The following is an 18,063-nucleotide window of genomic DNA, read 5'->3' as shown; positions in this document are numbered from 1 at the left end:
ATTCAGAAAATCAATTTTCAAACCAAAGCGTTCAGTCTTTACCCGAGTTGAGAAATATAAAAACTAAAAAATCGATCTATCGATACTAAGTTTTGCTCCTGCGACCATTTTCAAATTTCGATTTTCTGCAAGAAGTAAATAAATGTATATAAGTAATAATAAGTAATTTTTTGTTGTTGTCAGTCACAAACAAAAATTATAGCATCGTTTATGAAAGAGAGAGTGCTAAATTTAGTGAGAGTCACGAGAGAGAACGTGAGATAAAATGAGAAAAGCTTTCTGTGGCTCAAGAGGGAAATCTAACCGTCTTTCTCTCGAAAGAGTGTTGGAAATAGAAATTAGAGATATAAATTCATTCAATTGGATAAAAAAGCTTCAGCAAAAGAGCTTTTCTGAGGAATATCTCCAAAAATTGAAAACTCAACTTCAAATGAAGTGACATTTCTGGTTAATCGATTTTGTCAGCAAAAGATATCACGTGTTCTGTGGAATTTTGAACCAAATAAAGAATTTACAATTTTTGCGATTTCTTTTTTTTTTTTTGTGAATGTGCCTAGGTTGTGTAAACACTTAAATCTTAAAGAAAGGGAAAGTGAGAGAAGTCTGTAAAAATTTATTTTTCAATGGTCCCACTATAGGGGGCATTTCCGTTGGAAAATCAGTATCCAAAAATTCTGCTCGATTCTCTTCAGACTTGGGTTAAGACGAAGAAATACATTAATTATTTTGTATTTCTTCTATTTCACATGTTAATAAAACACCCCCATAACCTTTAATAAAGATCTGAGGATACTGTTTCCCAATTGTGTGGGGGTGGAAATCAGTGCAAAACTTTATGATATCCCTCTCTTTCAACAACATCCTTTTCTACAAGGAAATGAAACCGGAAATGAAACATCCTTTGGGTTATTATCACGCCCTAACTTGTGCTGCCACAAATTTTGTTATTTCTGTGATTTCACCCTGATAACTGATAAATGAAAATTTTTTACTGACTAAATATTTTCGTAAATTACCTTCTCATCATTGTCAAAACAAACTCTTTTATCGAGGGTAAATTTTTTTTGAAATTAATGTGGGCGGGGTTTTTTTTTTCGGGAAACTTGGAATTTTTTCTCTCATTTTCTGGATTTATTTATTTTATTTGTATCTAATCCATTTCCCTTACGCTTTGTTAGAAGAACTATTCAAATGTTGAAAAATTTCCATTTTGACTTCACACAAAAAATAACGGTTTGAAGACCTAAGAATGCGCAAAACCTTAAGGGAGTTCGCTCTGCGCGTCAAGCAATCAATATGCGATATCGATACGGTATTTGGAACTTGGAACATCAGCAAGATTAAGGGATAGGAGCACAGGTTTCAGTATAATGGCCAAAACTGTTTTAGAACTGTTTTACAATTTTAGAATTGTATCTTTCAAATAGAAGTTAGAAATTTATTAAATTAAACAAGAAATTCCAGGGAAATCATTAGAGCTTTTCTGAGCGAATCTTCTCCCAAAAAAAACTTGTATCTTTGAAATTGTTTTAAGACTTTTTTCGATTTTCCTGTTCTCGATGAATTTCCGCAAAAATTGGTACACAAACAGGACCTCAAGCTTATCATTTTAGTTTCAAAACGTTTTCTTGAGATTTCAGTGAAGCTCTGGGGGATGTTTTAACACATCAACCCTTCTTTCAGCAGAATCATCTGTTTATAGTGAAGCTTTTGTAATAACTAAAGACAACCATCCTTTCTGTATGAATTCTGCGTTTGCTCCAGATTTTCCTATAAATGTCAAAACTTGTGCTTCTGGGCACAATAAAATTTCTAAAAAATTTAGGAACAATACCATGAATACCGTGACGCCAGCTAGAGATAGTAGAAATAAAAGTAGCTATCATAATGTACGCTGTTATAAATAAAAGCGTAAATACTATTGTTTAAAATTAGACGATGCTAATAAATATATTGGCTGAGTTTATTCAAAGCAGCCTGCTAGCTAGACTAGGCCAGAGGGGAGCGGTGATATAGTTTAGGGAAATGGGGCCAAAGACGCACACGGGCCGTCTGATGAACCGTCCCCGCTCAGCCGCCCCTTTTAGGCGAAAATAAAATAAATAAAAAATAAATATAAAAACGAAAACAGAAATAAAAGCGGTCTAAAGAGTAGCGTGTGCTATTTATACAACCTAACCAATGACGTCACCAACACCTTTGTACGTCATTAAAAAAAACAGTTGGCTCCTCTAGCTTGCGGGTCGGTAGCTATTTTTAAACAGCTGCTCCAACTTGTTTTTTGCGTTTACAAATAATTGTTTATATTTAAAATTTACCGAAGTTAAGGCAGAGAAAGCATTAGAAAGTGTTTTGTTAAGCGTCTCTCTCTGAAGTGTCCTCTCAGAAGGATTTCCTGTTTGTGCTTGCCACCCACCTGCACACATAGCTCGTAGAGCGGATTCAGCTCTGACACTGGAGTACTTCCGCCTCCTTCCGCCATCTTTTCTAAGGTCTCCCTCTGTGAGACTTCTTTCCGGTTTGCTTCCAGATTTTTGTTTTGTTTTTATTTTGCTTCGAATTACAACAACAATAACAAAAAGACACTAAACGTAGGTTGAAAAAAAAAATCGTTTAGAGATTCTCACTTCCGGTGAAGCGACTTTTCTTAAAATCTGAATTTTCAGCAAGTATTTAATTATTAGTGAAGCGCATAAACGCTTAGGGGTGCCCTGAATCTGAAAAAGTGATTTTTTAGAAAGGCCCCGCTCTCTGTATATGTGGGAACATAATATTGTAATAAACTGAAAATATCGAAACTTGATACGAAATTAAGGATCAGTGGACCCGCATCTTTCATAGCTATCAAAATACCGAATCATCGGAATTAGAGAAGTAACTTGAAAAAAAAGTAAAGTAATCGCCTATTTTTTCAGGCGGTTCTTAACGTCCAACTACCAATTAGGTGTCGTGAACGGAGGCGACTAGCAAACATACTTAACTGTACCTTTCTTTTATTAACCATTAAATAAAATCAAAGGCCTAAGACCGGGAATCGAACCCAGTACCACAATACATATTAGCTTCGCAGGTCTCGAAGTAACTTGTATATGTTAATCCTTGAAAACAGCGGAGTGAAATAAAAATTCCAAGTATGCGGGAAATCTGTCAGAATTATAGTTTGTGTAGAAGAGACGGCGGAAGCTTGTTGTGTCTTTTTGAGAGATGGGGGTTGAATATTTCCTTCCACGTGGAGAAATCCACTTTAAATGGATTGCTAGCGCAATCTGGTGGCCGGCGATGTGAGACTTTAAAGAAAACTTTGGACCTACTTTTTAATTGTTAGTTTGGGCCGTTGTAAAGTCCACATGGGCACATACAGAACTAACTCCACAAATCTTTAACAGCCTTATTTCACTAGCCACACCGATGGTTGCCTTTTTCTAGCCTGAACTTCAATAATGTTGGGTGGCTTTTCTTTTACCCTCCATATACATCTAATTTTTCACTTGGTATTGACCTTTTTCCTAAGTTGTTTAACTATATTTCTTGTTTAACCCCCTTGGAAGCCCAGTTCGGGCTGTGCATTTCTGGCCAGATTTTACTTGTATTCAGGTTTTATCTGACTTGTTTTACGACGTAGATTCTGATGGGGAAAAACACCTTTACAACTTTTTGCTACTTTGTGCGTACACACACAATTGGATGAACTTACACCTAAGTTCCCTTGAAGGCCGAAAGTTGACCATAGGAGGAGTGAACACCAGCTTTCCCAGAAGGTAGAGCGTGGGCGTAGATCAGCTCGATTCTATTGTGATGGACGCCAGGTAGAAGAACAGTTTCAATAATTCAAAAGATTTGATCAATAGTACATTCATTACACATTTCTATATTTCTCAGCAAAAACAGTTGCTTCTTCTATCATTTACTTCCGGTTTACAGATGCGAACAGTTTACGAAAAGATCTATGTGATTTTAATTTTAAAAACATCGCTGAGAACCCTCTCATTGGTGTTTCCGGTAAAAACTGAATCCGAAAATAGGAAATGTATTTTTGAGTTTAGTAATAATAATAATTTCCCTGATATTCATTTTCAAAATTAATATTTTAATGTCAGTTTTGTGGTCTCATTAGTTTGAAATATTTAACTGGTACAGTTCACTTGCATTTTCTTGCCGTGTAGTCTGTAAGAGTGAGCTATTGCTATATTTAATGCTTGAGCACTTTTGCTGATACACTGTACGCTGGCCAATAGGATGAGAGAAAGAGCAGCATGATGTCTTCTCTCCCTGAATAGGATGTAATTAGAGTTTACGTAGAAGTACTGATTGGGCGGCTAGACATTCACGCAAGAAAGGATGGCCAGTCAGTCAGTCCTGAAAGCAAAATAAAGGGCTTGGGGAAACAGTATAGCACTATTTGGTTCAGTGTGCCCATTTTCTAATTCTAGGTTTCTATAAGAAAAAGTATATTCTTAGGAGATTTGAAGCTCAGCGACATCTTCCAGGCTGATCTGGAGAGGCTTACCTACGTAGTATCTTTCGGGTATTTTTCTGAGTGGTCGTGACTGAGAGAGGCTAAGAGAGAGATTTTTTTGTTGTTTTTTTTGTTTCATTTTTGGCATTGGCTTCCGCCATACAGCCAGCATCGTCTAGGTGCTTATCACTAGAATATCACTTACTCTCCATTCTTACTTATAAATACATTCGCTTCACACATTCATCATTCTACTATATCCAACTATTTACATATACTTCAACTAATGGATGGATCAGTACACTATATTCCTGCCATCCTTCTCTAATCATTTTCTTGCATTCATTCTATAACTGTTAAATACATTCATATTTCATTGCTAGCTCTGCTACAGATTTAAGCACATATATGTTGGTGGAGAATATTATGTCTTCATAGCGAAATGGTGCATCTAAATACCTGTATATGTCATCAAACATTCGTTTCCTTTCTACCACATAACGTGGACATATCCATTATTATATGTTTGAAATCCTCCTCCTCATTGCAATCTACGCAAAGAGGAGAGAGGACCTTTTGTTGATCCTGTGTAGATACGATCCGCACACCGCGTGGTTCGCTCTCAGCCTTAAGAGAGAGATTGGTGACAGCATTTGGCTCTGAGCTCGCATCTCCGGTTGACTAATTTAACGTAGTAAAACTTTAAGCCCTTTTTATGGCTGGGAGTTTTTTTGAAATGTTCTGTTAGTTCACCGTTCGAAAATTTGGCCGCATCGAAATACTTTCTCTTACTATCTATATTACGTAGAAAGTAAAAATCTTGCGGGAATGAACATTTATAAAAACAAAAATACACTTTTTATGATGGCAGTGTCATATAAAGGGCGAGAACAGAGCGGACACCGGAAAGAAGTGTGTACAGCAGCGCCATCTAGAGAACAGTTTATACCAAGTTTTAGTAGGAGGCTTTTGTAGCCGCGATTAAATATTTAGCCAGTTTTGTTTGTCCAGCGACAGGAAGTAGGTTTTTCTGCTTTGTTTTTTGTTCATTTCCTTTTTTGCTTCTATGTTTGCATTTGTTTCTTTCCTTTTTTGTGTTTTCTCCTGAGGGAGGTGCGCCAGCGACAAAGTTTGAGTAGTTCTTTATTCATGAGACTTGAACCAGAAATGATATGCAACAAGGGCGCCTTCTAACTGTAGACCGCCGCCATATTGTTGCCTGACAATTAAATTCTTCTCTTTTTTCCTCTCTCGAATCGTAAATAGTTTTTAATTATAAAATGTTAATGCGATATATTGTACGGCACCAGCCCCAAATTGATTGTCTCATTTACCAACCAAAGCCCTAATTTAATTAGTAATTTGATTAAATAAGAGTTTCAGTCTTGAAAAATAAACATGCGGAAATTGTCAGTCAAGTGAGGGAAAAAATAATGAAAATCGATTTTCTAAGGGGAGGGGGGTTGTAATTGACTTGGAAAATTATTGAGAGGGTGGGCGATGAACTAAATTATTGATTTAAATAGGGAGCTGACGCCAATTAACTTGGCTGTACTTCCTTTATCTACGTGACACAGTATCTCTTTACGTAATCCTCTACTCTTTGTGTAATCTCCTTGGAATTTTCTTGAACATTGCGAACGGCCACCAGAGTAAGAAAAATTGAAATCTATTTATTTTTGTTGTTGTTGATGTTACTGTAGTAGAGGTTTTGCATTTCGTGTTAATTTATTCCGAATCGAGTAGCAAACATCTGGTCTTCACTCAAATAACTTGTTCACACAACACTAATTACAACTCTAATTGACAACTGTATGTGCGCGTCATTTATATAGATAAAAGTTGACGAGTTGTTGAAATTGTAAAGTTTAATCGCTTGAGTAAAGTCACATTATCCGGTTTTGGAGATACTTTACACACACACAAAGTAATAAAGGCTACCAACAATAATAATAAGCAAGTTAATTTCATTGCAGCCACTGAATTAAACACGCCATGTTATTGGAACCTGATGACGTAGATAATTCCTTCGTTATGCGATACCGAATGTAGACCAACTAGTAGGTTCTAGTTTCGGTCATATCTCAGACAACATGATAACATATGATTTAGTTACCTAATAATATATATTACATAAAGTGTTAGTAAGAGGTTAATTATAATCTTGATGATTTAACTAAACTGGCTTGTATCTGGATTTTCTGCACTTCTGGAGTCCAGTGAAAATGCGCGCACTCTCCTGATTATGTACGGATTATATGCTGATTATATACGGACTGACATGACGTAGGGCGTAGCCTAGCAACCAGCCCCCAGACCTCCTCCTCCCCAAGAGTGAGAGTGAATGGGGGGGGGGGTGTTTCGCGTTCTTAAGATTCCGATTACGGATTTCTGCGCGGAGACTTTCAAATCAATTCGTGCGCTATATAGAAGATATTTTTCTTGTTTGAGACCTCTTTGATTCTTTCCCTAGTAGCTTCATCACCGCCGTGAATTCTTCGGTTAAATTCAATACGGCCGCGTCCAGATAATAATAGCAACGGTCTAAAGAAAGAAAAAAAAAACAAATAATATACATGATGGTAAATTCATCTGACGTATGAATCCAAGAATAACATTACGTAATAAAAAAAATATAAAAAGAAGAAAATTAAGTAAATGGAAAAATAAAGTAATCGGAAAAGCAAAATAGACAATAGTAGCGCGCGAATGTATGTGTGGGAATTCCACTTTATTGTCATGTTTCTTATCTATGAATAAACCCAACTTAGACAGGAATAATTTGTAGTAAAACGGGAGGAGAATTGAATGGGCAGTGGATAATATTTTGAACCAATCACTAAGGCAGTGAGGTCAGGTTTGTACAATTACTAAGAATAAAAGGAAGTCTGTCATAAAAACAGCAGCAAGAAGTGAAAGTCATGTGCTTATTTACTCCGGATGTAAAATTTAAATAATATTCCGAATAAAATGAGATTAATTATAGATCGTTTAGAGGGGAGGGGAGATACTTGTTTGCAATGTGAGCAATTACGGAAAGTGAAATTTCTTTGGATGATGATGTATTCGTGAAAGTGGTTCACAAACCTGTTTCTTTTATAACTGGTCAGCATCGTTTTAATTTTGTTTGTTTCTATGGACAAGTCACAGTTATTTGTTTACAGCTAACTGATAAAACAAACTAAAATGAAAGTAAACAACTTTGGCAGAAAACAATGAAAAACCATTAATTTTGTTAATTATTATTTATTATAACTTCTGATAGGAAGGTTTGATTGTCCAAAAACAGCACGAAAAAGTGTTGTGTTGAAAAACAACCAGCTTTTTGACAATTTTTTGTCTCTACCTATAAATAATATAATTGTATTAATTGGCACACTTCAATTCACATTGTGAATAAATGATTGGTGTAATTTATTGAGTATTGCCATGAAATGTTTTGAGTACTTTATTCACATGTGACCATGCGTAAATTCAAGTTGAATTTTAAGCCTTCGTTCATCAAAAGTGAAAGAAAGCGAATGAGTGACGTGAAAAAGAGGGAAAAACGCGAGTGAATGTTTCGGTTGAAATCGTTAATGTTCGCCAGTCTTGTAGTTTGTAGTGCCGTGGCGGTGTATTTACTCAGTTAGTAGGTCGGTTGGTGTCGGTATGTTAGTAGGTGTTGGTTAGTGTCGTGTTGCCTGCTAGTGCTTTAACTGAATAGATAAATATCTTACGGCTTCTTTTTGTTTTATTTAATTATTCTGCAAAATTATCTGAAACTGAAGAGTTATTATTTGTTTTTAAGCCATTAAAGAAAGGTGTACCTTAAATTCCAAAAGTCATTCACTTTAATCCAATAAAAAAAAAAGGCTCTTGCTGCTGAACATTTTCAGGTGTCTTCAGGTAAACTTTATACTTACTTCTTTTCTTCTATAACCTTCGTCTAAAAGAGCAGGCTACAATGAACCAAGCATTCTTGTATCTCAAAGAAAGAAAGGACAGAGAGAGTGTAAAGAAGGGTTTATGGGTTGCCCTTTTGTATCTTGTTACCTTTAGAATTCTTTTGTAGCGGAACTTCTTCCATTGTCAGTGACTAGTAATAGAGTGCCACTTTGCTAACAAGTTTAGTATATGTGTGGATGTGTATGTGTGTACTTCTCTCCTTACTTATACTTATCAAAAGTTCATAATTGAATTTATTTTTCTTTGATTAAACAAAAAAAGCTTTTAAAAAATAAACTTTAAAATGGTAAAAGTTGGAGTAGTTTCAACCAGAAGCAATTCTACTTGAATCCTGGTTGGAAATGTTTTGAAGCATCACTACTTTAGCTTGACACCATGGATAGATTTCATTCCACTTTATACAAACAATTTCAAGCGAACTAACATATATATTACAAAGTTGAAGCTCTTCAAGGGGGCTAAATTCGTTAAAAGAGTTTTTATAGAGGTAGAAAGACTTCTTTCAGTGAGACCAAATTCCAGGTCATATATCTTTTTTATTGGAGGAATGTTTTCAGATTTCCTTGCTGCTATTATTCTAGTCCTTTGTCAAGGATATGATATTTGATTTTTCCACTGCTTTATAAATTTTCCTTCTTGTGTAAATTAGTTATTAAGATATATCCCTTTGTTAACTTAAGTGTAAGAGAAACTTTTGTAATCGAACTTTCGATCGTGATACCATCGGAAATTCCTGCTTCACCCTGTGCAGGTAAAGGTGTGAGCCGCTCTGGAATTATTGTATCCGCCATTACTCTAAAGCAAAGCAAAATAATAAAAACATGTTTAAACTTGTTATTTGGTCTAAATTCCACCAATAGACCCGAAGTAAAATTGATGACCAATCAGTCTACAGCTAGTGATATATATTTTCCAGTTTTCTCCAAAAGGATCTTCTTCCTGTAAAGTAGTAGAAACACCGAATACTTGTGCAGACCTATTACTTTATTTGAAACATTTAAAGTGAACGGATTTAAATCACTGGTTCTTAGTGCACTGGCTTTGCAATAGTTCTGACTTAGAAACTATCTGCGACTAGATTTTTCCCTTGCAGCTCGCTATCCAATGTTCTTATCTTTAAGAACACCATCCGGAGGCCGAGCAGTGCCCTAGGAAGGCCCCGATAACTTCAAACGTCGACGCGCCTTAAATTAGAGACAAAATTGTTTACTATTTATATTTTGGAGTTAATTTTTCTGTTTGAGTTCCTTTTTGAAAAAAAATGATTAAGAAATTCTGACACTACAGTTTATTACAGAAAAAGAAGAAGAATCTTTTTCTTAGACAATTAATTTCAGCAATACGCTAAATGGAGATAGAGATGAGTGTTTGATTTTTGAGTGTTGAAAGAGCTAATGGAACGTTCGTCTCGCTATATCGTGTCAGAAGACAAAGCCCATCAAATTGGGATCCATTAGCATCCATCGACAAAAAGAACAACTGTTGTGATTTTCTAAAAAAAATATTGAATGGAAGCGCCTCAATGGAAATGAGACATTGCTCTGACATTATTCACCAAATAGACTGCAACAATTTTAATGCCCCCATACATGTTGGCCAGACCTCCCGGTATTTAATCGGGTGATTTTACACGAACTATTCCACTTAACAGACTTAACACTATCTCGTTCTACAACACGATTTTGACTAAATGCACATCACTGAACAGAAACAAACCTAACCTATCAATAATAATTCCCATAAAACTTGTATTAAAGTTATAAAAGATAACTTCAAATGTATTTATAAATTAGTTAAGTGGCATTTATATAACTCCTTCGCACAGAACCTGAAGAAGGTGTGAATAAGGTGGTGGAAACGTCAGTGAAAAAGTAGTTTATTTATTCTGTTTTAAAGAGCAACAGAATTTAAAATATTAACCTACATTACGTTGAGCTGGCGTGTTCAAAAAATTACTTATGCTACATAAGAGAATATTTAATGGATTCGAAAAGAGAATATATAAGTAAGAAGGAGAATTATGAAGAGACCGATATGGACGGAGCGAAAGAGGTGAAGCGCTGGAACAGGAGAGAATGATGTGTGTCAGTCATTTAAATTGTTCGCCTTCAGCGAGCCGCTTATTGCAACCACTTTCAACTTTCCAAAAACTTCTGTTCTTATTAGAGCACTATCTGTTGCCAAAATTGTTTACTATTTTCTTTATCTTTGGTTACAAACTAGATTGATTATTATTATTATTATATTTTTTTTTTTTATAATGATTTAAGGCGCGTCAACATCTATGGTTATTGGCACCCGGAGCTTTTTTCAGTGCACTACCGGCCTCCGGACAGTGTTCTCTCGTTACAGACAACACTGTCCATCACCGGACAGTGAGCTGTAAGAAGCTCCTGGGAAGAGAAAATCTAAGGGTTAGATTGATTATTGTTATTATTGTTGTGTAAGTGGTGAATTATGTGTTCATTTTGTTCTGGAAGTATACATTATCAGTCCATTGTTACTGTTACCACTTTCTCTTCCTACTTGTAAGCAGAAGTAGCGCGATTTAGTCAACTTTTCGGTAATACAAAGAGGATAAATTTGTGTACATTTTAACAGTAGATTGTTCTTCCAAATAACGGATACATTTATTGTTTAAATAGGTATAATTGGTTTTAGAAATAACTTTTTAAATTTCCCATCATAGATTAGGTTTTCATCTTTTGGTTCAAATTTTCATTTTTAATTCACAACCGAATGGAAAAAAGATGAAGCGCTATTAAAATAGCTGTTTGACGTTCATTTTCAATTTGAAGGCAATCTGCGAAATATAGATGCAGTAAAAAACATGCAATAAGAATAATTTCTTATAAAACTTTTAAGGATTTTAGTTGAAAATGACCGCATGATTTACTCGATGCGCTTTCTCCCTGCTGAACACTTTCTGCACCTCATAATACTTGTAAATATTTCTCACGAGTAGAGCAACTAGTCGATCTTAGACGATGAGTTGGCGGACAGGGCATGTGCAGGCGGCTAAGACAATTGGCAGCCTTCAAAGTTTTCTTTATGAACGTTTGGATAACGATAATTCAGCGTACACTGCTCACGGCGTCACTGTTATTCAACTAAAAATATCTAAAAATCAATGACAAATCAACATGGAAGATTTGAAGCGATCACAGAACTTCCAGCTATAAGAGAAAGAAATTATATTTCGGACGAACAATCATGCATCAAGTTTTAATATTATGATTATGCTTAGTGGAGACCTACATGATGATTACTAGTACAATTACGTGCTGCATTTTCTACATTTTATACAGCAGCTACCTACAGTTACAGCAGCTATCTACAGTATTTTCAGTAAAAGTTACATTTTCCAATATTAGCTTAATGATGACGAAGCGCAACTTTTCCATTATTCTTGTACCGCAGCCAGGTAACTGTTACTTATAGTTAAGTGAAATCTCTTGTAGATGTGAAAAACCTCTCAGTTGACGACTGACACCAACAGAATCTCTCTTAAATGTTACCGATTGAACCTTTACCTTGAACATTTATCCTTCTAAAACAGTTTGCCATTTATTTTGAGTTTGTAACGAATTGGATAATTAAAGATAATATACAGAGTGTTATTGTTTAAATTCGTACTTCAAAACCAAAAATGGGGAATCTTCAACTTAAACATTAAATATTCAGTTTAGTGGTGACTTCAATTTATGTAGAATCCCATTATGAGTTTCCATTGTTTTGAGCCTGCTAAACTTGTTTTACATTAGTCAACGGATTCTACGCCTTTAACGTTCACGGCTGTGATCCTCTGCTGTTTGGTTCAGTCCTTTTCTTGTAATCAAAGCACCTTCTATGAATTATTTAGATACCCAGTTAGTCTAGGACTAGGAGATTTGTGTAGTACTCGCCATTATTGTTTTACGCTTGGTAAGGTAAACAATAATAAAGAACTCCTTTTGTATCTTATAAAACACTTGATATCCACTCGCTGCTTTATTTGCTGATTCGTTTTTTGGCGAATAATGGCCAGTTCTTACATCGGTCTGCCAAATATGTTCCAAAAATCAGTTGGGTTATTTTTGAAAACAGTTCTAACACCGAAGGGAAATTCGTTCACGCAAATGTTTATCACCAGAATTGACACCCATCTTGCACGAAGTTTTCACTGATTATTTCTTGTAAAATGTTCCGGATTAAGATCTTCTCCAAGGTATCAGCTGAATTTTTTCTTTTTTGATCTCCGAAAATCAGATAACATATTATGAATCCCCTTGAAGTTTTCTCTATTTGCAGTTTCTGTCCTTTGTTCTTTCCGGCGGAATATCCTCTAGCGCAGTGCACTCATGATTAAATAGCCGCCAATTTCTTTAATGTTTTTTTTTGGTGCAAACACTCAATTTTAGACCTTCACCAACTGAGGATGCATTTTCGTTGGCGATAACCTGTTGAAAAAGAAGAAGTTTATTACGTATGCTAGTGTCTTTCTGTTTTTAAACGTTGAAGTAATTGAAATTTCTATAATTATTAAAAAAATGGAATGATTTCATTTCATGCATATATGCAATTATGTATGTAAGTACATATGTTACGCCTGAAAATACACATTTATTAGCAAATGCACAAGAGCTCAAATCTCTCATTTTTTTTAAATGTATTTAATAAAGAATTGTATTTCATATTATGTATTATAAAGAAGGAATGACAAATAAAATGTGGAACAGCAAATAGTAGAGCGAACGACAGACCGGCTTTAGTAAAGTTCGCGCATAAAGTTGGCAGTTTAATGTACGACTCGACAGGCCGCCTCTCTCCTAGTACTGTACTTAAATCGGATACATAATATATCCCTAATGGCAATTTAGTTTGGCGACATACTAGTTATATAACTTTATAATATCACGTTCCTCCTTATAAAGTTTAGTTAATAATTGGTATTTATTATAAAGTGTTTAGAAATAATAAACATTTAGTGGAAAATTCCTGTTAGAAAACTTTATGGATTTAAAGGATTGAAAATGATTTTTACTTGCGCAAATATGCCATTTTAATTTGTTCAATATTAACTAAACTCAAATAAGTTCTAGATTTATTTAATTTGAACCCAGGAAATTTATTTACTTAACATTTAACGTTAAAATATTCTGTTATTATTTACGCGTTTGAGAAAAAAAGTAATAATTTTTACTCTTTGGTACTTAATTGAGTTAACTGATTTTGAAACGTTAATTTTTAGTTAACTCCCCAGTTAGCATAAGAAATAATAGTTAATATTACGTTAAGCTTTATTCTTGATGTTCATCTCATTCGCTTTTTTCAAAAAACTAACGTTATTATACGTTTAATGAATGTTTACTCCTCGAATCCGGCGGAGTACAAAAGAAACCGCGCGACCTTCACTTACAGTAATATAAATACAGTAATGAACGACAAATATTCACAAACGTAAACGTCAGTATTTTGGTAGTTTAACTATCGATGTAAATCGGACAATGTTATCCCACTGCCAACAGAGATTTGGTTAGACCTAAACCAGATCATAAATTTATATTTAGTGCGCAGACAATAATCTTAACTGCACCTAGCACCTTAACAAACTTTCCAGTCTTTCTCCAAGTATAAGAACAATGCACTGGTGAGTTCTGTTCTGGATATTGTTTCAGTTAGTTTTTTTTTTTTTTTTGTACTTTTTGGTGTAATCGACAACCAAAAGTTTCTGTTATGGAAGTTGAAAAATCGTTACATTTTCCTGAAGATCTCTGTGGTTGTAATGAAATCTTTGTCTCATGTCCTAATTGTCCAGCACTTGGAACTTTTCGAGTTTCTCTGGACATTTACGAATGTCTGAATCTAATGCCAAAATAAATATTAGTAGTCTGACTTTGCACTTTGCATTTTTGTCCATTTCTTTGGCGCTACTTTCGTTTTCGATTGCAAGATGTCGGCCTATCTCAGATTTTTATTTGAAACTTTTCCTGGGATTAATTAATTTGGAGGAGGATTTTCAGTGAAGTGCAGCCATTATCATCCCTTTAAGGCGACACGTCAGTATATTTTACAATACTTCCATTACTTTGTATAGTATTGCGCAGTATTTAAAGACAGAATAGTTACGTAATCAATGTAAGTAAGTAGTGAGCTCCTGATTCCTGATAGATAGACCCATTCATAAATCTGAGCTTAAAACTTACAACAGCAATGCCTTAAACCTGCCAGGTGTACTCTTTGCAGGAAGTAAGTCTGAAAATTTGAGTTGGTAATAGTTGCAGCCAGTGCAAGTTCACGCCAGATTACCATAAGAAAGAACAAAGTTCCTTTACAAGATAACTATTTCTGTACAGAGAATTACCTTGGCTCATTCTGCTCTCCTAATGTACAAAGAATGTAAATTTTCTTTTCTTCATTGCGACTGTCCCGTATTAATTTATGAGTTTGAGTTGTGTTTGTAGTTTGAAACATTCCTGGAGCCTGCGCACTCATGCATACATACGTATATGTAATTCGGATAAATAATTGAATTAAAACCCTATATATATATATCGGTATCTTACAGAAAATTTATTTATTAAACTAAAATTTCTGTAAGAAGAGTTATATAAAGCTAGTAATTTGGCATCCGGCCCATACATGGAATCTACTTTCCCCTCCTAAAAGCAGCGCCGACTTTTAGATAAGTTTTGGCCGGTTTTACAACTGTGAGAAACTTTTCTGTGCTCTAATTATTTTTTACTTTAGAGTAAAATTTTATTTAATTTTTTTAAAAATTATTAAAACCAACTCTGATGGGAATCGTACACAACTAAACAGCCTGTTTGTGATTAGCTACTTAGACAGGTGATACTTTGTTACAAATTACACACGAGTATAAGTTTCTTTCTGCCATTTTAAAAATAAAATAAGTAAAGACCCATCTGCAAGGGCATTGTCTGTCTCACTGGTTGGCCTTAAGGGCTTCTTAGAGGATAGGAAATAAATAATCTGTTGTGACCACTCACATGACTTGCTTTTATTGCAATCCTCAACCATCATCCACTTTTTTTACTGAATTGAAAGCAGATTTACCAAAATATTAGACTTAGCTTCGCGTCCTAGAAAAACCTTTTTGGAATTCGCGATTTCTTCAAAGTCAGGATAGAATCATCAACCCAAATGATCCTAAACTCTAAAGTGGCACCTTAATTGACAGTGTAATGACTTCTCTATCTCTATCCCAGTCCCTTTAAAAGGAAATCCGTTGGGAAAGTGTTTCAAATGAAAGTAATCGATCTACATAATTACAATTAGTACAGAATTTTCTAATCGAGTTCCAAAATATAGCTGATCGTTACTTAATTGGTGTAACTTTATATATTTTGTAGAACTGTAAAATTTAATAAAGGAAAGCTTTTTCTAGGAAAAATTTTGAACTTGATTTTGCGGGAAAACGGTAAAATCAAGCTGTTAATGGAAAGCTATCATGTTATCTCTACTTTCAGCTTTCAACAATTTCCGTTCTTTAGATTTCTGTTGACAGACTCTTAAATAGACAGATCTCGCGATATCTTGCATGTTTTCCTAATTCAGGGAATCTCCCTGTATGTATCAGAATCAATTTAATAGGATGAGAAAATAGTTGCCAGTTTCAGTCATGATATATTTATTATGCCGAGCTTTCGACCTAGGGACTAGGTCATCTTCAGGGCTGTGGAACATATTTACAGTTTGTTAACAATAATACTATTAAAATGAATATGTATAATGTAACGAAATTTACAAAAATTATTTACCTAATTTACAAAGTAATATTTTACAACATTACAGGGTTGGCTGTCTTCTGTCTTGTCTGTTCATGGACTGAGTGTGATCGGTCTGTGTGTGATATCTGATTGGTTGTGTGGAAGTCAGTGTTGCCAATTGTCAAGTATTTTGTAGTAAGTTTGCGTATATGTTGTTTAAATTGTTCGTGTCTGTTTTGAAATTTAAACTGTTTTCTGTCTTAGATGTGTATATCATTTCTAACACTTTCCTTTTTTGTGTGTTGATTTCTGATTTAAGTATCTTTGTGTTGGGGAAATCGAAAGTACGATGGTTTTCTGTGCTATCTAAAGAAAGTGCTGTGGTGTTCTTTTTTAGTTTTGTGTCGTAAGAGTGTTGGTAGTCTTTTTTTTAAGTACTGTGATGTTTCGCCGATATATTTTTGATGACAGCCTTTACATTCAATTTCGTATATAACTTTTCAGTCCGGTCTTTTAGCTTCGAAAAAATTGTCTTTTTGAGTTATTGGTGTTTTTTGTAGTGATTATTGTATTTGTCGAGTTCTGTAGTAATGATTTTAATTTGTTTGTGAGTGATTGTACAAACGGTAATGAGGCATATTTTTTAGGTTCTATGGATAGGTTGGTGTCGTTGTGTGTTTGTAGGTTTGTTCTTGATGAGTTGATTGGATTGGTTTTTTCGTAGTATGATTTGATGGCATGGTTGATATGTTTGTGAGGGTAGTTGTTGAGTTGAAGAATTGTTTTTGACCTTTCTATTATGTCCTGATGTTATCGGGTTGATGTAAGTTTTAGGTTACGTGAGATGAAATTGTTTGCGCAGATGTGTTTTTGCTCCAACTGAAAAGCAACCTACAAAACCAACTGTGCAAACAATTACATATACGCAAACTTACTACAAAATACTTGACAATTGGCAACTCTGACTTCCACACAATCAAACATATATCACACACAGACCGATCACGTTCAGTCCACGAACAGGCAAGACAGAAGACAGCCAACCCTGTACTGTTGTAAAATATTACTTTGTAAATTAGGTAAATAATTTTTGTAAATTTCGTTACATTATACATATTCAATTTAATAGAATTATTGTTAACAAACTGTAAACATGTTCCGCAGCCCTGAAGATGACCTAGTCCCTAGGTCGAAAGCTCGGCATAATAAATATATCTTGACTGAAACTGGCAACTATTTTCTCATCCGATTGAAACTATGTCACCAAAAACAATGAACAGTAAGAATCAATTTATGCTCAGAGGCAGTAGATTGCCAAAGAGTGGTACCGATAGTGCGAATCTACCCACATCTTTTCCAGGAACTGCCATTAATCGAATATACTACGGAAAATGGTTCAGTACTCTAAGTTTAATAAAGCTGTTTTTGTTAAAATTCTTGAAAAACTGAAAAATGTTTCAGTAACGTGGGTACTTCCAGTTCACCGATGTCTAAAATCTTCGAAACGAAAAATACAATTTTTACTTTCAGCAATTTTTTTTAAAAATTTCATTTCTTGTATCGCAGATATCCAGAAATTTTGTAAAAACCACTTTTTTTTTATATCCAAAACCGTTCAAATCAGATATTTATTTTGAAATCCTAAAATTAAAAATCCACCCGCTTCTTTTTTTTCTTTATATGAGAAAATGAGAAACGGTTAAAAGACATTTCCGCTCCAGAATCTGGTACAAATATTGCCTAAAAATAAGCTCCGTAATGGCGCCTAAACGGAATGTCAAGTATGAGATGCCGATGTGTTTGGAGCGTTCGATCTACACATACAGCGATAGAAAGGAAAAAGGAAATGAAAGCGAATCAGATGGGGAAAGAGCTACATACACTTCACTGAGGAAAAAGAACTCTCATTTGGGTGGAAAAGTGAGTTTCATACAGAGGAGAAAAGCGCCT

At 34.7% G+C, this 18,063-nt stretch overlaps 1 protein-coding gene across 5 annotated transcripts in view; it reads left to right on the top strand.

Moving 5' to 3' along the window:
* alpha-Man-IIb (alpha-Mannosidase class II b) overlaps positions 1–18,063 on the top strand; it is a 91,826-nt gene that overhangs the window by 17,716 nt on the left and 56,047 nt on the right. Inside the window, exon 1 of one of the 5 annotated variants that reach the window (XM_074117499.1) lies at positions 8,058–8,344. The exons of the other annotated variants lie outside the window; for them this stretch is intronic. The gene's annotated coding sequence lies outside the window, so the exon portion shown is untranslated. Of the gene's footprint in view, positions 1–8,057; positions 8,345–18,063 lie in introns of those variants that run through there. 5 annotated transcript variants of the gene reach the window in all.

The sequence above is a fragment of the Rhodnius prolixus genome, unplaced genomic scaffold (assembly GCF_049639745.1).
Source record: "Rhodnius prolixus isolate KJV_2025 unplaced genomic scaffold, Rpr scaffold_2, whole genome shotgun sequence".
Taxonomy (NCBI): Eukaryota; Metazoa; Arthropoda; class Insecta; order Hemiptera; family Reduviidae; genus Rhodnius; species Rhodnius prolixus.
This window is presented reverse-complemented; position numbering and strand designations above follow the sequence as displayed.